Source organism: Hyaena hyaena, unplaced genomic scaffold (genome assembly GCF_003009895.1).
Source record: "Hyaena hyaena isolate Hyena2069 unplaced genomic scaffold, ASM300989v1 scaffold_303, whole genome shotgun sequence".
In the NCBI taxonomy this organism is placed as follows: Eukaryota; Metazoa; Chordata; class Mammalia; order Carnivora; family Hyaenidae; genus Hyaena; species Hyaena hyaena.
Window position 1 is genome coordinate 1,446,504 of NW_024080934.1, and position 23,995 is coordinate 1,470,498.

The 23,995-nt window shown below is 38.5% G+C and overlaps 1 protein-coding gene and 1 pseudogene across 1 annotated transcript in view; both read left to right on the forward strand.

Moving 5' to 3' along the window:
* The window catches only part of FGD4 (FYVE, RhoGEF and PH domain containing 4), a 217,208-nt gene that overhangs the window by 28,496 nt on the left and 164,717 nt on the right, over positions 1 to 23,995 (forward strand). The gene's annotated exons all lie outside the window — the stretch shown is intronic.
* LOC120242143 lies at positions 1,491 to 1,704 on the forward strand (annotated as a pseudogene).

The following is a 23,995-nucleotide window of genomic DNA, read 5'->3' on the forward strand; positions in this document are numbered from 1 at the left end:
CCCCCCCCCCCCCCCCCCCGCTGCCTCCACTATGCTCTCTCTCTCAAAAATATATAAACATTAAAAAAGTCTTTTGAGACTTAATTCATGTCCTTATATATGGTTTGTCCTAGAAAATGTCCCAAGTGCAGTTCAAGAATATGTATTCTATTGTTGGATAGTGTTCTGTATATGTCTATTAAGGCTAGTTGGTTTGTTTTGTTAAATCTTTGATTTCCTTACCTCTGCCTGGTGATTCGATCCATTATTGTGAGTAGAATATTCAAGTCTCTAACTTTTAGAACTTTTTATTTCTCTTTCAAGTCTATCAGTATTTGTTCTGTATATTTTGATGGTCTGTCCTTAGATAAGTGTTTATAATTGTTATCTTCTTGCTGTATTGAACCTCTTATTATATAATGTCATTTTTATCTCTTGTAACCTTTTTTGATTTAAAGCCCATTTTGTTTGATATTAGTATAGTCACTCCTCACTTTTGGTTACTATTTGCATGGAAAATCTTTTATTTCCCCATCTTTTCACTTCCAAACTTTTTGTGTCTTTGGATCTTAAGTAAGTCCCTAATATACAACATATAGTTGGATTGTGCTTTTTATCCATTGTGCCAATCTGACTTTTTTTTTTAATGTTTATTTTTGTGAGAAAGACAGAGTATGAGAGGGGGAGGGGCAGAGAGGGAGACACAGAATCGGACACAGGCTCCAGGCTCTGAGCTGTCCTCACAGAGCCCGATGTTGGGCTTGAACCTACGAACCACAAGATCATGACCAGAGGTGAAGTTGGATGCCTAAATAACTGAGCTACCCAGGCATCCCGCACCAATCTGACTTTTGACTGGAGAGTTTATTTACATTTAACATAATTATTGATAAGGAGAAACTTATTTTGCTGTTTCTGTATGCCTGTGTGCTTTATAGGTTTTTTTGTCACTTATTTCCTGCATTACTGTCTTCTTTTATTGACCCATTTTTTTCTTTGTAATGAAAAGTTTACCTGCCTTTCCCATTTCCTTTTATGTATATTCTATAGTAATTTTCTATGTGATTGCCATGGAGATTACATGTAATCCTAAAGTTATAACATGAATTTGAATTATGCCAGATTAACTTCAGTAACATACAAAAAGTCTCTCTTACAGGTCTATCTTCACTCTTTGGGTTGTTAATGTCAAAAAATTGCATCTTTATGGCCAACAGACGCATGAAACGATGCTCAACAGCACTCATCATCAGGGAAATACAAATCAAAACCACACTGAGATACCACCTCACGCCAGTCACAGTGGCTAAAATGAACAAATCAGGAGACTATAGATGCTGGCGAGGATGTGGAGAAATGGGCACCCTCTTACACTATTGGTAGGAATGTAAACTAGTACAGCCACTCTGGAAAACAGTGTGGAGGTTCCTCAAACAATTAACAATAGGGAGGCCGGGTCACCTTTAGGGGGCCAGGAAGGAAGGACTCAGCCCTGGCAAGCGCACGGTACGATGTGGTTTGAGATCCTGCTAGGGATCGGCGTCATGGCCGTGTGCTTGGTCATCTCCGACATAGCCACCACGCACATCCACAGGTTCTGTAACGGGGGGCAAGGAAAAAAGGGTTGCCTATTACCCGTATCAGTGGAGTTTGATGCAAAGAGACAGGCGCATCTCTGGAGTTAATCGTTATTATGTGTCAAAGGGTTTGGAGAATATCGATTAAAGAAGCCTTTCCCTGACTGATGAAGAGTAACTCAGTTGTACTCACCTGCCCTTTCTAAAAGGTTGTGCAGTGTAGCAATGTAGTACATAATAAAAACAAAAAAGTAAAATAAAAAAAAAATTAACAATAGAACTCCTCTATGACCCAGCAATAGCACTCTTAGGGATTTACCCAAGGGATACAGGCGTGCTGATGCATGGGGGCACATGTACCCCAATGTTCATAGCACCACTCTCAACAATAGCCAAATCAGGGAAAAAGCCTATATGTCCATCAACTGATGAATGATCAAGAAGATGTGGTCTATATATACAATGGAGTACAACATGGCAATGAGAAAGAATGAAATCTGGCCATTTGTAGCAATGTGAATGGAACTCAGGGTTATTATGCTAAGTGAAATAAGTCAGGCAGAGAAAGACAGATACTGTATGTTTTCATTCCTATGTGGAACAGGAGAAACTTAACAGAGGACCATGGGGGAGGGGAAGGGGAAAAATAGTTAAGGAGAGGGAGGGAGGCAAACCATAAGAAACTCTTAAATACTGACAACACCTGAGGGTTGATGAGGGTAGGGGAGAGGGGAAGGGGGTGATGGGCATGGGGGAGGGCACTTGTGGAGATGTGCACTGGGTGTTATATGGAAACCAACTTGACAATAGACTATAATAAAAATAATTTAAAAATTACATCTTTATGCATTGTGTGCCCTAAAACAAACTGGTAATTTTTTTTAATGCATTAGTCTTTTATGTAGAAAACCAGATTTTGAGTTACAAGCCAAAGTTACAGTAATACTAGCTTTTAGACTGATAATTGGGTTTTTCCTTGATATAACAGTATCTTAAATCATGTAGAGTACAGAAAGTTCAGTTACAAAGCATTGTTAAGATAAGACTGGCTTTTATTATCACCATGTATTTACCTTTATTGAGGTCTTTATTTCTCTATATGGCTGTGAGTTACTGTCTACTGACCTCTTTATTTTCCCATGCAGGACTCCCTTGAGAATTTCTTGCAGTGCATATCTAGTGATCAGAGACTCCCCCAGCTTTTGTTTGCATGGGAATGTCTTAATTTCTTCCTTACTTTTGAAGGACTGTTTTGCTGGATATAGGATTCTTGGTTGAGAGGGTTTTTTTTTCTTTTAGCAATTTGAATATATTGGCCCACAGTCTTCCGGCCTCTAAAGTTTCTGATGAGAAATCTGTTTATCCTCTTAATGAGGATCCTTTTTTGTGATGATTTACTCCTCTCTTGCTGCTTTCAAAATTTTCTTTAGTTTTGACATTTGAAAGTTTGAGTCATAATTCTGCCACAATAGTGGTTGCCCACCTCTGTGTCTGCACCTCTATGATCAGAAGAAGCAATCTGAAATGAGAGCATAGATCCTGAAATTTGGAGGATGGGCTCCTTTTTGCCCACCCTGGTTCCTATAAGCTGTATGTAAACTACTGCCTATCCTGTGGCTGGGGGTGGGGAATAGGTTGCTGCTGCTGTGCTAAGAGCTGAAGTTGACCTATACTGAGTGCAGTTTACCACTCAAGTCTCCCCCTCGAAGTTACAAGCCTTCAACTGACTCCAGAGTTCTAAAATAGTTAACATCAGAGAAATTCTGCAGAATTGTTGCCTAGGTGGGGAGGCAAGATTCCTGGTGCTTCCTATGCAGTCATCATCCCAGATCCTCTCCACAGAGAATTTTTTTTTTTTTTGTATATGTGCTGCTGAAGCGAGCACATCTTTTTTTTTTTTTTTTTTTAAGTTTATTTATTTTGACAGAGACAGAGCATGAATGGGGAGAGGAAGAGGGAGAGAGAGAGAATCCCAAGCAGGCTCTGTGCTGTCAGCACAGAGCCGTGACATGGGGCTTGAACCCACGAGACTGTGAAGTCATGACCTGAGCCAAAATCAAGAGATGGATGCTTAACTGACTGAGTCACCCAGGTACCTTCTCCACAGAAAATTTTTGAAGAGCACAAGATCTTCTCACTAGAGCACAGATTGGATATAGCCATACAAGTACTAGATTCTATTTGACTTGGTTTAAAATCTGCTTCGCCTCTTCCCCCTTGGATCTGCTTATTCTAGAATCTGATCTTTCAGCGCATATTGCCCTTTTGTCATTCAGCTGTTAGCAGAAGACTTCATAAAATGAATATGTCAAAAACGGTGTTTGAGTTTAATTTTGAAGGATTGGTAAAATTTAGATTGAGGAAGTTAGGATAGGAATTGGGAAGGATCTATTCTAGATCTCTAGAAAGTATAGAACTATATCCAATTAGAATAAAAGTAGATCCCTTTTTATGTGTTACACCTTTTACTTATTTTTTTAAATGTTTATTTTCTAGTCAGAGAGAGAGAGAGAGAACACGAGAGAGCGCACATGAGTGGGGGAGGAGTAGAGAGAGAGAGAAACACAGAATCTCAAGCAGGCTGTCAGCTCAGAGCTGTCAGCACAGAGCCTGACACGGGGCTCAAACTCACAAACCACAAGATCATGACCTGAGCCAAAGTTGGACACTTAACTGACTGAGCCACCCAGGCGTCCCTATGTGTTACACCTTTTAAAGTATTTCAATTCAACAATAACCTTAAAAGGTAGATATTGTTATCCCCATTTTTGATCTAATACTCGTCTTTCTGGGGCTCTCCTGGGTTCTCTTGGCATCTCTTCCTGTTTAGCATTGGTCCTGGATAAGTGTTCTAGTTTGGCTGCTAAATTCTATGTTCATCCTGTACAGAAGCAGACTGATACTCAGCTTGTCCACCCTGCTTGGAAAGAGCCTGATTTTGGCTCATTATTTCAAATTCTAATGAACGGTGTCTTCAGAAACTGTTCATTTTCCCATGATGCTAGCACACTTTATTTTTTAAATCTATTTGTTCATATGCTTATCATCTCCCTTGTTCTCTGAAGAGAAGATCCAGGAGGGCAGGATTACATCTGTTTTATTTATAGTGCACACCCAATACCTAGCGTAAAACATCTGCTATATAATGTTGAATAAATACTTGTTGAATTAATCAATTCAGTTACTTTTTTAGTAGGAGTTTTGGACTTGCATTCTAAAAGTATTTTATGTGGTATTAATTAATTTCCTTTCCATCAAGAACAATTCCCAGTTTTTCTTCATAGCAGGCTATTGCCATCAGGGACAGAGTAGACTTGATTACTACGAGCGTTTGTCTTTAATAAAATGAACCTACTAAAGGTAAAATATGAAAAGACTATAAAAATTGTTTATTTTCCAACCTGTCAGCCAGTTGCTGAATTGATATTTACAAACACTGGGTAGTGTTGAGGAGAAATAAGCATGTTGGTAATGGGAAGTGAAAGAGTAGTTCTCTTATGTTCCAGGAGCAGAACTATGTGGTATCTATGTTCTGTTCTCCTTTTAACATAATCACAGTGTAAATGAATAATGTGGGAGTGACTTGAGGGAATGAGTATATATACCCTGTACAGGTGTCTTTGCATTTTACCTTATTAAAGCATTAGTGTCACATACTTTGAAATGCAAAAACTTAAGTTGCCCAAAAAGCAGAGTGGAAATGAGCAGCCTAGTTTCTTCCTTGAGAGAAGTACTTTTTTAATTGCCAGGTTAATCTATACTCAAAGACTTTTTCCCATGGTAAAGGATTTCATGGCAACTTTTTGTTAGTGTTTCCCCTCACTCCAAAATGTATTCACTCCTCGGTGCTTGTCTTCCTTCAGGACTTTGTGTAATACCTAGGTAGCTCATGGGTATGCATAGTGATTTGTAAAGACTGAATCTATTCTCTTCTGACGATTTTATGGTAGTAAAATTTTAACATACATTATGTTTGAGTGCTATTAGTGATATGAGAGGTTTCTGTGTTAATTTGGGTCACATTAATTTGAAATTTACAGTGAGTTGGATGGTATATCAGAAGTCAGGAGGACAGAGTTGGTAACTTCGTGGTCATTTAAGATACTGACATTCAAACAGATAACTCCTAAGGAAAGAATAAAAAGGTAAGATACTCAGAGAATAAGATAGACTCCTTAGCAAGTAAGTAAAAATAACTTGTAATTAAATAATTTTACCTTTACTATACTTATTTTAAAAGAAGGAAGTGTGTGAATCAAATCAGTAATTCAGTGATTTATTGGACATTATAGTCTACATAAATGTGAAAACGGAGAAAACTTTTCAGGTACTAAACATAATTTTTTTTTATGTTTATTTTTGAGAGAGTGAGAAAGAGCTGTAGGTAGGGGAGTGACAGAAGGTGGAGTGGAGACAGAGGATCCAAAGCAGGCCCTGTGCTGATAGCAGTGAGCCCAACCTGGGACTCAAACTCACGAACCATGGGATCATGAGATCATGGGGACCTGAGCCACCCAGGCACCCACATAATTACTTTTTAAAAAAAATATTTTAGAGAGAGAGTATGAGTTGAGAAGAGGCAGAGAGAGAGAGAGAGAGAGGGAGAGAAAATCTCAAGCAGGCTCCACATTGAGCTATGGGGTCATTTGGATCATGACCTGAGCCAAAATCAAGAGTTGGATGCTTAACTGACTGAGCTACCCAGGCGCCCCAGAACATAATTTCTTATTGTTATTTTATCAGTTTAGTAAATGATGAAATAAGGCAGTTATTAGCTATTTCATATAAAGTTTAAATTAAGATATTTCTAACACTAGGGTTTTAAATTTTTATTCTGACAAGATTTCTTCCTTGGCTCTTCGGCGTACCCTATGTTTACTCTTTGTTTTAACTGAAATATAGTTGGTACACAATGTTAAATTAGTTTCAGGCATATAACATAGTGTGGCTGCCATCTGTCTCCACACAATGCTACTATAATGTTCCCTATCCTGTACCTTCCATCCCTGAGACTTACTCATTCCATAGCTAGAAGCCTATACCTCCCACTTCCTTTCACCCATTTTACCCGTTCCCCAGCCCACCCCCTATTTACAACTTACTTTAGTTTTTAAGGCTTGTTTCATTTCAGGTGACTATGTGGTCATCATTCATTCTCATCCCCTACTACTTATGAACTATTACTTGTTTAGGGTCTGTTTTCTCTACAGAATTATGAGCTGTAGGAGGACAGAAACCACATTTTCTTCACTTGTATATCCTAACAGTCTGAAACATACTAGACACTTAGTAAATATTTGCTTAAAAAATAAATCAGTAAATGCCAAATATGACTGGTGTGATTTGGTAAATTCCATATACTCCTGAGTATTATTATAGAATTCATGTGGTATAGAATCCATCTGGTATAGATACTTCTGGGGGTATCTGCCAGTCAGTCTCTGAATTGCTGCTTCTCTCCCACTTTCCAAATGGATAGGCTTGAAGTTATGCTTCTGCCTAAAATGGAATAACTGAATTTACCCTCCCATCGAAAACAAAACAAAGCAACCAACCACCCAACAAACAAAACAGACAAAAGTCATGGCATAAAGTAATAAAGAACAAAGATCCTGACAATTGTTATTCCGGGAAGATGGGAAATGAGGTGAGCTCTAAAATTTCTCAAGTTTTATTGTCATAAGAATGCTTCTCATTCACAGCTCAGGGAAGGAAATTTCAGGAGGAATGCAGAGGACTGAGTTGAGAAATCAGGGAGGCCACTGTGGTTAGAATTTGTAGGACATAGTACCAGAGAGAAAAGAGCTACAAAGAGAAATCCCTAGAGATCTACAGAGAGACCTTCTATAGAATATTGATCAATGTTTGCATAAAAGGAAACTACCCAAAGCCCAGAATAAACCACCCAACATAGATTATAAGAAACAGTGCCCAATGCTCAAAGGGAATAGTACTTTTTCTGAGTCATGATGGGATATTGGAGAGAATACTCAAAATGATTATGCCTTAAGAGTGGAGAATTAAGTAGTCCTAGAATGAGCAATGCCTTGGATCTACCTAACAAATCATAAAAGCAAGACCCAAGAGGCACAGTTTTCAAGTAATTTCTAACTGCATCTTGGAACCAAACGTAAGAATATTTATAGGAATATAAAAATATCTAGTACCCAGCAGAATAACATTAACAATGTCTGGCATTCATTCAAAGATTACTAGGTATGCAAAGAAATAGGAACACGATCCTTAATGTGGAGGATAATCACTTGAAACCAATCCAGAGCTAACGGATGTTACAATGATCAGAAGGCATTAAAACAGGTTATTATAACTATATTCCATGTGTTAAAATACAGATGTGAGGGATGAAAAAAAGACCAAAATAGAAATTCTAAACACGGAAACTATCAGATGAAAAACACACTGGGTGGAAATAATGGCAGGTTAGATATTGCAGAAAAAAGACTAAGGAACTTTAAGCATAATAGAAACTATCTGAAATAAAACATGGGGGTGGGGGACAAGACTGAGAAAAAGGTGAAAAAAGAGTAAGTGAACCATGGTCAACTTTATGCAGCCTGATACGGTGTACGTGTAGTTCTTGAAGGGAAGAAGAAAGGGGTGGGAGACAGAAAAAAATTTTTGAAGAAATAGTCAAAAATATTCTAAAGTTGATGGAAACAATAAATCTGTAAATGTAAAAAGTTTAGTAAGCTCCAAGCACAAACAGAAAGTTACACAGAAGCATATCATAATTACATTGCTCAAAATCCATGATAAAGAGAACATCTTAAAAGCAACCAAAAGTGGGGTGCCTGGGGGGCTCAGTTGAGTGTCCAATTTTGGCTCAGGTCACCATTTTGCAGTTCTTGAGTTCAAGCCCTACACTGAGCTCTCTGCTGACAGCTCAGAGGAGCCTGGAGCCTGCTTCAGATTCTGTGTCTCCCTCTCTCTCTCTCTCTCTCTCTCTCTCTCTCTCTGCCCTCCCGTATTTGGACTTTCTCTCTCTTTCTCAAAAAATAAATATTAAAAAAAATTTAAATATATTAAAAATAAATAAAAGCAACCAGAGGTTAAAAGACACCATACATGTAGAGGTCTTTGATAGCAGATTTCATCTAAAGCAATGCAAGTGAGAAAGCAAAGGAACAACACATTTAAAGAACTCAAAAAAAAAGGAACAGAAAGAAAACGATAAACCTAGAGCTCTATATCACCAAAAATCTCTTTCAAAAATAAAAGTGAAGTAAAAACATTTTAGACATTTTTTAGTTTCAGACATTTAAAAGCAAAGAGAATTTGTCACCAGTGGATGAGCTTCCAGCTACCCATTTGATTGGGCACAGATGATTTGATCATACACAGGCAGACCTTATCTGGGCCAATCAGAATATTTTTTTAGGACTAATATTACAGTGTATGTTAACTAACTGGAAATTTAAATAAAAAATTAAAGTATTTTTCTAGGAATGTGGAACTTGATTAAAGAATATCATGTTAATATGTGAAAATGGGGCTGATGTGTGGAACCCCGGAGGAAAATAACAGGGAACGTTGTGAGCACGGAAGGAATAGTTAATGAAATGAAACAGAGGTGAGCAGCAGACATTCCCTTGATTCTTGGTGGTCTTCAATTCTCAGTTCTAGTCTTTCTTGAGACTGAATTTGAATTCTGCGTTTGGATTCTGTGAGAAACCATTCTATCTTTAGAATAAATTTACCTCTTTGTAACGTGTTCTTGGATATTTGTCACCAAAAAAATCCCAAAATTTTTTATTTTAATGTAAATACACTGGGGTTGTCACATCTAGACGTAAAATCAGAATAGTTGTGAGGATTTAGCATTTTTAGGCCAGTCATCTTTAGGATACCATGGTCTTTTGAACTTTAAGGCCTTGGATTTCTGTTGAGTCATGGGAGGAAAAGATGCTATAGCTTTTAAAGTTCTCTTTCTCACTATGTAGAGTGCCCAGTCAGAAATTGTTGAAAAAATGAGGAAAATGGTAGCAAGAGTTTTGCAGTTTTGGTGTAAGAGTCCAGGAGAAATTAGTTTTCTATATGCACTATTTGCTTTTCTGGCATCCTTCACAAGATGCCTGTAAGCCCTGGTTGTTACTAATAGAATCTTTGACTTTTGCCCTTTCATTTATCCTTAGTCTATTTCAAAAAAAAGTTTTTATTTTAGGGGCACTTGGGTGGCTTGAGTTGATTGAGCATCTGACTTTAGCTCAGGTCATGACCTCAACAGTTTGTGGGTTCAAGCCCACATCGGGCTCTGTGCTGACAGCTTGGAGCCTGTAGCCTGCTTCCCCTTCGCTCTGTGCCCCTCCCCCAGCTTGCTTGCACGCTCTCTTTCTCTCTCCCTCTCTCAAAAACAAATATTAAAAAAAGCAGTATCAATGTGATATGTGCCAGCCTCCGAGTCTTTACCAAATGATTGTTTTGAACAAGTTTTGGTTTCCATGCTTCTGTATTTCTATTCTAGCCATTAGGTTTTATTTTCTTTTATTTAATTCATCAAGATCATAAGCATACTTTTGACCAAATATTTTGCTAGTAAATTGACTAGACTTTAACTTACAATCTTAGGAAATTTAAATCTTTAAACAGTTACTCTTTTTATAATCTTTAATATTCTTGTTTCTAACTGTGTATCTTGTGAACTTTGAATTTTTCTTCCCTTTTGGATGATGTGACAGTATTAAAATCTTTTATGAAGGTTCTGGTAATTTTAAATATCATTTGGAGGTGTTTTGACCTACTTAGAATGGCTCTTTGTGCTATACAGTGTGTTTATCCCCAGGGTAACTGCTACAGAATTTCCCCGTGTGAATGCATTGAAACTTTCCACTTGCCAGATCTTTTATTACATGAACACAATGAAGCAGCATGTGGCCAAAAAGCAGCGAGGGAGATTGCATTGTTCTTGACTTCCTTGAATTAAGACATTTTATTCATCTAGTGTTGTCTACAGATTGTTTAACAGTAATATTGTGAACAAGGGTTTCGCAGCAATAGCTGCATGCACGTGTGTTCATTCTCAATATGTTTGCTGTGCATTTTGTTTAACAGCACATCCTTTCAGAGAAAATTTTACTTTATACTGCAGCTTTTTTAGGTGTATGGCTCTATTAAATATAGCAATGTAGTCCTTTCAGATATTTAAAGAGCTATCAGGACATTGTGTTTAAACTTACAGGATACGTTTTCAGTGTTTGCATTTATTAATACTCCATATTTGTGATTGACAGCAGAATATGTATGCTATTTGCTTAATCATTTGCAGTATACGTTTTTACCTAACCATTTTCAATTTTTTAAAATGCAAGTAGATATTTACACAGAAATGAGAAAGAATCACTTGAAGTTAAAAAAAAAAAAGCAGGTCATGTTCTGTTTGGTTGCTGTCAACACATCAACTTGAGGCCATGTGATGTTTGTTGAAAGTAAACAATTGTGATGAATGTAGTATTTTTATGTACCTTGGCCTCTGGGAGGCAGCATGATCTAGTAAAATTTCTGCATCTGAATAAGAACACAAGTTTCCTTTGTCATTTTCCTTTGTCATTTTAAGAACTTTTCAGTATGAAAACACTTGCTCTCTGATTCATAAAGTTATATTGGGAACAAATAACAGCTGATAGTCACACACTACTAAAGAAGGAGGTTTTGTGATTGTGTTGTGCTCTGTGTGAGTATTTAAAAAGGAAAAGGAGTTATTGTGATTGCCATAGCAATAGCCTAACGATTGAGAAAGCAAAGGAATTAATAATTTTAATGGATGGGTACTTTTCCATCTGCAGATCACAGTTTTCTCATGTAAATGCTCTGTGAGCTTTACAATCATGAAGAGTTTGGGACTCATTTCTAGCTGGTGTTTTTGCTAGAATACCATGTTAAGTGTTTAAATATAATATGAATAAAATCATGGGCAAGTGTTATAGCTCTCTTATGCCTATTATTAAAAGCTATCTAAAATATGCTGAAATTGAAGAGATGCATTATGACAATATTTTCAATGTAATTATACTTTTGAGTGTAATTAAAATGCATTCATGACCTACAATTATTGTTGGCTTCAGGAGAACAGGAATTGTGAATGTGTTGTCAGGGGACAGTGGGACAGCAGCCATCCTTTATCTATTTTTCTTTTCCTGTTTTCATGGCACTTGAATAAATGTTATTTAGTGACTTGGATGAGAATAATACAGTAAAAGAATAATGCCTCTTGGGTTTGCTGAAATTGATTGCTCCCTTTAGGAGAATTTATTCTGCTAAACTTCAAAAGGTGGTTCAGAAGTCAAAGGAACTGGTGGGAAGATTTATTTTTAATCTTATTTATGAGACTTGGGGTGCCTGGGTGGCTCAGTCAGTTAAGTGTCCGGCTTCGGCTCAGGTCATCATCTCACTATTTGTGGGTTTGAGCCTCACGTTGGGCTTTGTGCTGACAGCTAGCTCAGAGCCTGGAGCCTGTTTCAGATTCTGTGTGTCTCTCTCTCTCTGACCCTCCCCTGCTCATGCTCTCTCTTTCTCAGAAATAAATACAAAACATTTAAAAATTTTTTAAAAAAATTTATTTATGAGACTAATATTGTTATTTTCATGAGTTTAATTTTGGGTCTGTTTCAACCCCAATCTCATAGAGTTTGGGTCCTACTCTTTCGACCTTGAATATACTTAATCCAGAAAAAATTATCCAATTACTGAAAGAATTGATAAATGTGAAGGAAAATTAGAGTTCCGTGTATTCTAAAGAAGTCCAGCAGTTCTTTTTCCATAAAAGGATGCAGTCCTTTAAAATGGAAGTCTGAAAATATAACCTGGTATTTTCTCATTTGAATGGTCTGAGATTTCCACCTCTTTTTTTGTATTTGATTCACAAAGGTCTGCAGTCAACTAATGAGCTGGGCTTCCTTTGCCTTTTTTTTTTTTTTTTTTAACATTCTGGTTAAATGTTCAATGTTTCTGCATTCAAAGGGCGATATCTGGGACAAAATGGAAATGGGGGAACATGAACTGGTATAGCCTGTTCTGACTTATGTAATGATTAGGCATGTGCTTGAAGGAATTAAAGCATCTCAAAGTCTTCAGATTTTAGAAAGCAAAATGGGGCTTCAATTACCAACTTTCCTTGTATTCTACATTATGTCACCAGTAAGTTACTTACAGGAAAACATAATTTCTACCAAGAAAAACAGTGTCTCAAAGTGTTCTATTTCAACATTGTCTTGTTTTTCTTTTAACCAGAAATCAGTTATATGAAGGAGAATTATTGTGAAATATTTTGTATTTTAGCCTAAGTATATCTAGGATTATTTTTCCCATTAATTTGGGACTGCTACACCTAAAATAATCATGACTAAAAGTTGTGTACTAGTGCTCTTAAAAGGAGGAATTGTAGTAATAAGATCATTTTTCTTACCATTTACAGCTGTCTTCATTTTGAAGCTAGCCTATGCAATGAATGCTACAAGTATACGTTATAAATATACTGTAATGTTTATAGAGTGTGGGGGGAAATTTCGAATATCTAGTTGCAAGGGTCTTTTGTAAGAAAACATGGCCTGTGCTTGATTTGTCAAATATGGAATAAGATGTACTATTAGAGCATTCAGTGTGATCCAAGGATGTCTTCAGTGGACGCAGCCCTCTAGGGTTGTGTTCTGTGGGTGTTTATTTGTGAGTACATGTACATGTATATGGGCTGGGCTGTTTCATTAAAAACAGTCCGTTTATTAGGCACTATTAAAAAGATTACATTGGGGGCCCCTGGGTGGCTCAGTTGGTTATGTGTCCGACTGTGGCTCAGGTTATGACCTCACAGTTTGTGAGTTCAAGCCCAGTGTTAGGCTCTGTGCTGAGAGCCTGTTTCAGATTCTGCATTTCCCTGTCTCTCTACCCCTTCCCTGCTCATGCTCCGTGTCTCTCTCTCACTCAAAAATAAACATTAAAAAATTTTTAAATATTGCATTGTTATTTATGCCCAGAACAGTATGTAGCATATACAGACAGAATGCAAATTTCAGTGGAAATCAAGTCCTAAGGCTTAAAGGTACCTTGAAGAGTGGCCAGTGCTTCAGCCCTCCAGCTCTGCTCCCACAGGCTGGGGTAAAGAGTTCTATTTTAAAATTGAATAATTAAGTGATTAATAATTAAGGACAGGGTTGTTCTTCCTTTTTTAAAATTAGATAATGAGTAGAATTTCTTCATTAAAAAGGTTTTAATGCAGTTTCTTTTAACCTTTGTCACTTCTTGCCATTTGTTGGCCTGAGAATACTAACTGAATTCACGGTGAAATCTGTATAGGTACATATGAATGCATATTAATGGAAAAATGCAAATAGCTCACTTTTTTGTGGCCTTGTTTGCTTGTGGCTGTGATTTTCTTTTTTCTAATAGGTATAGTATGGTTAAATTTTCTGGTAATAAGAGTCCTCTGTGTGTGATAGAACTGAACTTAGTAGGTTAATCAATATTTTACTCACAGGAACATGTTCTGCAAAAAGCATCATGAATTTCAATCTTTCCATGACCCAGACAGTTATTAGAGCCAGTGATCTGGTCTGCTGTTTGTTCTTACCAATGAAGCCCAGAGAGCTTTAATGACTCCATTGAGGTCAATGAACAAAGATTGGTAGGATTAAGGCTCTAAAATTTGGCTTCTGACTTTATGTTCATTATTCTAGATTTAACAGCAATACTTCACAAATATAACTGAATTTGGAAGGAGCTTTTTTTTTTTTTTAAAAATAATCATCTATTTGATAATGTAATCCCTATTTTTACAGATGAGGAAACTGGTTCACAGAGTTTAAGGGATTTGCCTAAAGTTTCCTAAACTACTCATTACAGAAGAATTCAGGTCTCATCCTGGGATTGCTAGTCCTTTCTTCATAAAACTGGCTATCTGTAGGAGAGAAATTATCAACAGGAATGAGGATGCTTTCAGAAATCTGTCGAGTCACCATTTCATTAAAATTAACTTTTCAGGGGCGCCTGGGTGGCTTAGTCGGTTAAGCGTCCGACTTTCGCTTAGGTCATGATCTCGCGGTTCGTGGGTTCGGGCCCCGTGTCAGGCTCTGTGCTGACTGCCAGCTCAGAGCCTGGAGCCTGTTTCAGTCTGTGACTCCCTCTCTCTCTGACCCTCCCCTGCTCACGCTGTCTCTCTCTCTCCTAGAAATAAATAAAAACATTAAAAAAAAAATTAACTTTTCAAGGATTTAGATGCAGGAAGAGCTGGGCCAGCTTGTAGCTATTTGAAAGAGATTTGGTTGGTAAATTGTGGTTATTTGGGGGATATTTGACTATTGCTATTAGAAGGTTCACAAACAAAATTAAGAATTTTTTTTAAGTTTTTGTCTTAATTTAAAAATTTTATGCCCTTCAACAAAAATAAAGCTTGGAAAAAGCAAGCATGCATTTAAAAATCTAAAAGTATTTTCAAGGAACATAGATAGTTTTGAAAGAGAGTATCTCTGATTAGATTGTACAGCTGATTCAATTTAGTGTCTTATTTATTCCTAAAGTATTTTTCTGCTGTAGTTTTTCTGTTCTTTGAAATTCTTAATTTGATATTTAAAAGAGTTTTTATTTTTGAAAAAACGGTTCAGTTAAAAACTAGATTGTTGCCCCTGTAGTGTCAGACTATGGATGTTCTGATTATTGCTGCGACTTAGAAAGACTTAAGACTGGGTGTGGGTTACTGGACTGTGTCCATTGTGTGAAAATTCATTGAGCATGATATGTGCACTTTCCTCTGTGAATATTGTGTTTCCATTAAAAATGGGGATAAATAAAACTGTGGAGCAAATACGTTTCTTGGATGGCTAATCTTAACTTTAAAAGTTTGATTGTTGTCATTAGATGGAATCATTATTTTGCAGCTGTGCCAGCTCTCTTTTTAACATTTGAAGGTTTACTTTTCCACAAAAGTTGCAGTGAAAATGTCATCATAATATAGCAGTAAGTTGTTTATTACCATGTGACGCACAGATATAGGAGCTGCTGGGAAGAAGCATGAAATCTTTCCAGGCCAGTTTATGAAGTAAAACTGGACATTTGAACTGGAGTTTGAAGGATTAGTAAGAGATTATCGAACAGGAATAAGGAAGGTAAGTGTACTCTCGGTGAAGGAGATAACACCTGATACAAGGAGCTGAGAAGCATCCTGACCCTAGGCTTTCATCATACTTTGCATGAATCTCCATTGGAGTACTTTTCACATTATCCTGGAATCTTATTTATTTGATTATTGTGCTGGGAGTCTGGACTTTCATGGGCAATAACTGGGTCTTCTTTATCTTCCCCAATGCCTGGCATATAATAGGTAGCCAATAAATGCTTGCTGAATGGGTGAAGCTATGCAAGACCATGTGTTAGAAACATCTGACAATAAAGCTTAGTGTGGGCATTGGTAAGAGGGAAAGCTGGATACAGATAATATCAAGGTTTGGGGTGATGGGGGAGTTCGGAGCTGACAGCCAAGAAAGAATTCTTGAGGTGGGCAGAAGGAGCTGCACTAGGGTTGTGAAGAATGACTGGTAATATACCATGGACTTGGGGGAGGTAAAGTCAAAAGTGAAGTTCCCAAAGAGATTTTCATATGCTAAAGACTCAGATTACTGGAGGCCTAGTTGTCTAGCTAAAGTTGTTTTTCCCCTCTAGCAAAGTACCAACATGAAGACAAGTAAGGAGTTTCTGGAATTTAGGCTATTGATGGGATTACCTTTTTCTTATAAACTGGTGGAGACTCTTTATCAGTTGAACCACTTGTTTTCCTTGTCCTTTCCCATTCTTGAGCAGCTGGGAGTATTCAAGGAATATCATACATAGCACAGTCCTGGGTTTGTGTGTGTGTGTGTGTGTGTGTGTGTGTGTGTGTGCGCGCGCGCGCTAGCTTGTACTTTGCCCTTAGCGTGCCTTATATTTCTTCACCAGTATCCTTCTCCATATCATAGACTTTTTATGCAAGGCTAAAGGGTTTACATTTACCCTGTAAGGAGTTGTCTGCCACTGAGGATATCTGAGAAGAAAGTGAGTAACATGATCAGACTTGTAATTTAGAAAGGTAACAGGTTGAGGCCATGCAGAACGTACACTGGAGGAGGCTGTATTAAAAGTTTAAGGCCAAGTGGGGTGTAAAGTACATGTATACTTAGGGATATGTAAGACAATCCAGGTGTTAGAAAATGCTCAAGCTTCTGTTTCTTGTTTAAAAATCTTTACCTGCATTTATAATGTATGCCAAAAAATCATGTTAGTTATTGTATATGTCGATAGTGACTTCCTAGTCTGAATGTCACATATTCACATCCATGTGGTAGGTAAGGCTTCCTGAAAAGAGAAAGGCAATTCCACGACTCAGAAGGCACAACAGGGGGTTTTGTTTACTTTTTGCTTTTAATATTTTGCTGAACTTTTTTTTTTTTTTGAGAGAGAGGCGGGGGGGGGCAGGGGGGATGTGCTTAAGTGAGCAAGGGGTAGAGAGAAAAAGAATCCCAAGAGGGGAAGAGAGAGAGAGGGGCTCAAGTTCACCCCAAGTGGGGCTCATGCTCATGGGATGTGAGACTTGAACTCGTGAACTGTGAGATGATGATCTGAGCTGAAGTCAGATGGTAACTACTGAACCACCCAGGTGCCCTGAACTTTATAGTTCTTGTGTGGTCGGTTCAATGGATTTACAGAATATATTGTCTAGCTTTAAACTCTCACAAAATGGTGCATCAATGTAAAAATACTCTTAAGAAAACCATAGTTTGAAGATAAGCCTGACAATAAAACCCAAATAAATAAGTAAATAGTACGGTTTACACTTCTATTAGTTCTGAGTCACCTTATGAGGCGAAAACAGTGACTGTTTAACCCAACACACAAGCAGGTGACCAAGAAACTAAAATCAGAATTATCGCTGGGGGACCTGGGTGGCTTAGTCGGTTAAGCGACCGACTTTCGCTTAGGTCATGATCTCGCAGTTCGTGGGTTCGAGCCCCGCGTCGGGCTCTGTGCTGACTGCCGGCTCAGAGCCTGGAGCCTATTTCAGAGTCTGTGTCTCCCTCTCTCTCTGACCCTCCCCTGCTCACGCTGTCTCTCTCTCTCTCCTAGAAATAAATAAAAATATTTAAAAAAAAATAAAATCAGAATTATCGCAAAGATTCTTTGAAGTCTGGATGCACATCCAGTGTGAAGTATGAATTTTGACTTTTAAGCTTTACCATGCTTTGAGATATTAACTAATATGAAGCCAGTGTTTAAGACTGCTTTTCGGGGCTCCCAGGTGGCTCGGTTGGTTAAACATTTGACTTTGGCTTAGGTCATGATCTCCCCAGTTGTGAGTTCAAGTCCACATCAGGTCTCTCCTGATGGTGTGGAGCCTGCTTAGAATTCTCTCTCCTTCTCTCTGCCCCTTCCCCACTTGTGCACCACTGTCTGTCTCTGTCTCTCTCAAAGTGAATAAATAAACTTAAAAAAATTAAAGAAAAATAAGCTGCTTTCATTTTATCTTCATAGGCTTTTACTAAAAGTTCTACTTTTGTGTATTTTTAAATACATTAGTACAGTAGTACACATGTAATTTATAAATGCTCAAGTCCTGGGGTGCAGAGTCAGACATTTTAATGGGTTGTATGGAAAAAAAATTAAGAGGATTGGTTTCAAGAAAGACGCTGAAAAACTAAGGCAACAAAGGGTTGGTTATATGAGGATCTATTTAGATTCTACAAGGTACTGTAGACCTTATGGTTTCCTTTGTATATATTTCATGATATAATGTTAATGATAATCTTGTGAAATTGATATTATCATTTTATAATAATAAGTGAAACCAAGGCTCACAGAAGTGCAATAGTGTGCCCAGGATCACAATTACTATATTGCAGATTGAGTATTTCAGCCTACGTCTCTTAAAAATTCGTGGATTTTCTATATATTGTTTCTATTGAATGGCTGGGCATTTTAAAATGCTATGAATTGAGATAAAGAGTACAAGCAGTTCATTTTCTCAAGTAGATTACTAGTGAATTTGTTATGAAGTTGTATTTGTGGTAACCATACATGATGTGTGTTACTTGTTCCTGTGTCTGAAGCTCCGAAAATTATTCATTGTGTTCAAAGTTAATATTGATTTTTCTGAGTTTTTGTATGATAATAGCATATCCAGTTAGGAAAAATATTTTTCCTTTGGAAAAGTCATTCCTATTTTGAATCAGGAACATATAGGGAGAAGAAACATAAGCACTATTCAAGCAACTAAAACTGATGTAAATAAAAAATTTACTGATGCACTTAATTAAGCCCTTCTCAGCTAAAGGTTTGCATGGCTCCTTATGTATCTCCAGGCTTCTAATAAAACTTTTCAAATGATTTCTTCAGTCTTAGAAGCTAACAGGATAATGAAAACTGCCTCAGAGCTTAAGAGGCTTTACTCCATGAGTTTAGTAGTAATATTTCCCTTGATTCATTTGTTTCTCTGTTTCTTTTGATGTTTTTTTGCCAGGTACTTTATTTACTTGCTGTGAATTTATACAACTAGCAGAAGTGGAATTTGAGTCCACATATTTGCACAGAGTACTAAGAGATGCTATAAAGCAAACAGAAACCTTCCTGGGGGAGTTTCAAGAATGCTGTGTATTTTTTAAATGGAAGTATCTGCTTGTTTCCAGTTTATGCCCTCTGCCCTGTGACTATTATTTTCTGTGTCTTTTTAAAGGTTTAACTACGACCTTTTTCTTATGAATTTGGTTTGATTTCTGCATAATATCAGGTGGCTAATAACAAGGTAAACACCGTATCTCTGTCATAGGAAAGTTGGTAGAAAATTTACTTTTCCAGCCTTAAATGCCTTCAGAGCTTACTCCATGGTTTGCGTTTTTCTGGCAATTGCTAAATTTGATAATGCATTACTTTGTTTTCTGCTTATTCCTTTTTCATCTGTGAGGAAGCTCCTATATAATTGCATTCAAAATGAAACTTAATTTTCATCTAAGTTTCCAAATATTTTTTAAAAATAGACAAAAGGCTGGAGACAGTTTGTAAGTGCAGGAATGCTTGGGACTCTAGCTCTCTAAAGCTGTGCCCCCTACCCCCCACTCCACCCCCATGCCTCCAGTTGTTTCAATAAAATATAGCCAATGTGATGATAAGGGAGAGAATGCACATGCTAGACACAGTGCATAGCTGTTAGTGCACATTATAGAATGTATTATTCCCATATTACATTGGAGGAAGCTAGGCTTCAGAGAATTTATGTGTGTTTTCAAGGTTGTACCCTCAGTAACTGACAAAGTGGGGATTGACTTCTGACTGTGGTACCATTGCTCTAATTTTTCTTGGGAAAGATAACCTGTATATATGTATAAGAAAAGCCTTAGCTTGGTGTCTGTCACATGGTAGCTTTAAAAAAAATTTTTTTTAATGCTTATTTATTTTTGAGAGAAAAAAGAGACCGTGAGTGGGGGAGGGGTAGAGAGAGAGGGAGACCCAGAAACTAAAGCAGGCTCCAGACTCTGAGCCGCCAACCTAGAGCCCAACATGGGGCTTGAACTCACAAACTGTGAGATCATGAACTGAGCTGAAGTGGGAGGCTTAACCAGCTGAGCCACCCAGGTGCCCCATATGGTAGGTTCTTAATATAAATTCTCCTCTTTTTTCTGAACTTCTCTGCCTCTCACTGAAACAATTAAAAAAAAAAAAAAAACCCACAAAGGAGGTTAGCGCTATTTCCTCCCTGGATTAAAAGAAAGGAAATGTGCTAAATACCCTTATGCTGCTTTCATCCCTTTTTGGCTAAGCATCAGGGAACCATTCACAGAGTGCTTTTCTTATCTTTTTACTCTTGTTATTGAAGTACAGTTGGGACACAATGTTACATTAGTTTCAGGTATACAACATGGTGATTCAGCAACTCTGTACATTCTGATGTGCTTGTCATTAAGTGTAGCTACCATCTGTCACCGTACAACATTGTTACAATATTATTGGCTGTATTCTCGATGGTGTACTTATCGTCCCCATGACACTCCTCACAGAGAGTTTTTCTATTTTGAATATAAAGTAGGAGCCAACAGAGAGCTGATGAAAGCTAGAGGCCATTTGACCCCTTACTAATAAGGATTGTTAAAGGTTTGTTTTTTTAGTAAGTTAGCATTTCTAGAGCTTACCTTTGCATATAAGGCCAGGAGGGTCCTGCTGCAAAGAAAGAAGTATGGGAGAGTTCTGATAAGTTTTGGATAGCAAACTCAGATATATTAAGTAGTGACAAGTCTCCTTAGGGCCTGTGGGCATATGGGAATAGTTCATGGGGTGCCATTCATATATGCTAGATTGTGAACGCTCCTTCAGGCCCCCTAGAGTTGTGTAGCACAGTGGCCTTGAATCTAGTAGATGGATAATTTCTTTTATTATTTATTTTTTAATGTTTATTTTTGAGACGGGGGGGGGGGGGATGGGGGAAGGGACAGAATTGGGGGACAGAGAATCCGAATTAGGCTCTGCCCTGACAGCAGAGAGCCCAATATAGGGCTCAGACTCATGAACCATAAGATCATGACTTAAACCGAAGTTGGATGTTTAACTGACTGAGCCACCCAGGATAATATCTAAGAAGAGATCATTTTCTACTTGTGTGAGTCTTTAAGTCTCTTTAAAATCCTATCCGTATGTTTTACCATTTAAACAAAGGTTAGCAAATATACTGGCTTCTCAACTGGAAGTTCAGGTTGTCTCAATGGAGACCAGCTGGCTTTGCCAGGTAGGAGGCATCTGAAGGCCAGAGTCTGGGAGGGGGGTGGGGGTGTCAGTCTGTCTCAGCAGGTGGCTGAGGAAAAAACTTGATTGGCTGAGGGAACAGCCCTTGAACACAAGGAGTCAACATTTGCTCTGGTCATGTGAATCCTTGCTGCCACTAGGTGGCAGGACAGGCAAGAATTCTAGGCAGACCTATAAGGTTAGGAAGCCGGGTCAGCCATACTTGCGGGGGTGGGAGAGGGCATAGCCAGTCAGGGCGCTGCAGAGAAAGAATATGTGCCCTAGAGTTTATTCTTCTGCTACTTATCTTAATTCTGTCCTTATTTTAATTCTGATAAAGTTTCCGGTGATGGAATTTGCTACTTAGAATGTGCCCTCTTAAAGGCACGAATCATAAAATCTTAGCTATCAGAAGCTGCAAAGTTCTGGGGCGCCTGGGTGGCTTAGTCGGTTAAGCGTCCGACTTTCGCTTAGGTCATGATCTCGCGGTTCGTGGGTTCGAGCCCCGCGTCGGGCTCTGTGCTGACTGCCGGCTCAGAGCCTGGAGCCTGTTTCAGACTGTGACTCCCTCTCTCTCTGACCCTCCCCTGCTCACGCTGTCTCTCTCTCTCTCTCTCTCTCTCTCTCTCCCTCTCCTAGAAATAAATAAAAGATTTAAAAAAAAAAAAAAAAGAAGCTGCAAAGTTCTGCCATCAGGGAGGTAAGACACTGTTATACAAAGAGAGGTCCATAGAAGTTGGCTTTCCCAAGATCTTGCAGCAAGTCACTGGTTGTTTTAGTTCTTTGCGTTCCATTTCTGTGCCAATCAGGCTATTGTTTTGAGTGCATCTATTTATGGAAAAAGCTAGAGACTGGAGGATGTTCTAAATTGTGCCTTTTGGTTATCCATAATCCTAAATGTGGGCCCTATTCTGGCCAAGGCAGGCACTGCTGGTCAAGAGGTGGTAATGACCAACCTTATCAGTCCTGTGACTACAAGAAAATGACTTTTGTTAGGTTATGACTTAAAATGCAGAATTATGAAATCTAGCTACCACATTGTGATACTTACAGGATTAGGTGAATTAAAGGGGAAGTCTAGATGTGTGCCTGGCATATAATGTATAAAATTTTTTTTTTTTTCTCTGTACTGTCCTCTCCCTAATGATTCTTTCATATCTGTTTCTTGACTTGGAGATATATCAGTTATTTGGGCATTTTATTTTATTTATTTTTTTAATTTTTAATGTTTATTTATTTTTGAGACAGAGAGACAGAGCATGAGTGGGGGAAGGGCAGAGAGAGAGGGAGACACAGAATTGAAACAGGCTCCAGGCTCTGAGCACTCAGCACAGAACCCGATGTGGGCTTCGAACCCATGAACCGTGTGATCATGACCTGAGCTGAAGTAGGACGCTTAACCGACTGAGCCACCCAGGCGCCCCGTATTTTAATGATCAGCTGGATGAAAGTGCTCAAGGAGGAGGAAGAACTTTCTTTTCTTTAATTTTTAATTACTTATCTATTTATTTTAAATTTTTATTTATTTTTGAGAGAGAGAGACAGAGCGCAAGTGGGGGAGGGGCAGAGAGAGGGAGACAGAAACCGAAACAGGCTCCAGGCTCTGAGCTGTCAGTACAGAGCCCAATGAGGGGCTCAAACTCACCAACTGTGAGATCGTGACCTGAGCTGAAGTCGGATGCTCAACTGAATGAGCCACCCAGGAACCCCGGAAGAACTTTCTTTTAAACAGTCCAGCTTTTTGTTTTTAAATTTCTTTTTAAGTTTATTTATTCTGAGGGGGGGCAGGGGGAGAGGCAGAGAAAGGAGGAGAGAGAGAATCCTAAGCAGGCACCTCAGCCCATGGGGCTCAGTCTCACACACTGTGAGATCATGACCTGAGTTAAGATCAAGAGTCAGACACTGAACTGACTGAGCCACCCAGGTGCCCCAACAGTCCAGCCTTTTAAACTGTCTTTTATAATAGCAACGACTTTTTAAAAAGTAGTGTTATTGTCTGTTACTTATTTTCAAAAGGAGAGCAGTCAGTAACTGTGCTTTTGAATAGTGATGTTCAAACTTTTTAACCACAACCCAGTACAGCACTACCAGTACAGGCTACACTGTGTGAGCCTGTGTGTATCTGGAATAAAACTTAGCCTTTCTGTGTGCTTACATACTCTGTTTTCTGCAGTATCTGCTGATGGGGAGAAACCACAGTTTGAAAAATCTTATGCCTTAGAGAAAAAGATGATAAGAAAACATTCTTTTTTGACAGATTGCAAATATCCAGGGCCAATTTTATTTTATTTTATTATTTTTTAAATGTTTTATTTCTGAGAGAGAGAGAGAGACAGACAGCGTGAGCAGGGGAGGGTCAGAGAGAGAGGGAGACACAGAATCCAAAACAGGCTCCAGGCTCTGAGCTGGCTGTCGGCACAGCTCAACGCGGGGCTCGAACCCATGAGCCGTGAGATCATGACCTGAGCTGAAGTCGGAGGCTCAACCGTCTGAGCCACCCAGGCACCCCGCTCCAGGGCCAATTTTAAAATGAGAAGGTGTTAGAAGGTGGAGGAGCGACAGTCACATATCTCTCAGAGAGGGTACTTGGAGACCAGAAACAAAGCAGGCCACTCCATATAACTTTACACAGAGTTGTATTCAGGGCCACTTACCGACATGGGGGGTAGGGGTGGGGGGCGATAGGAGGAAAGTCCCTGTTA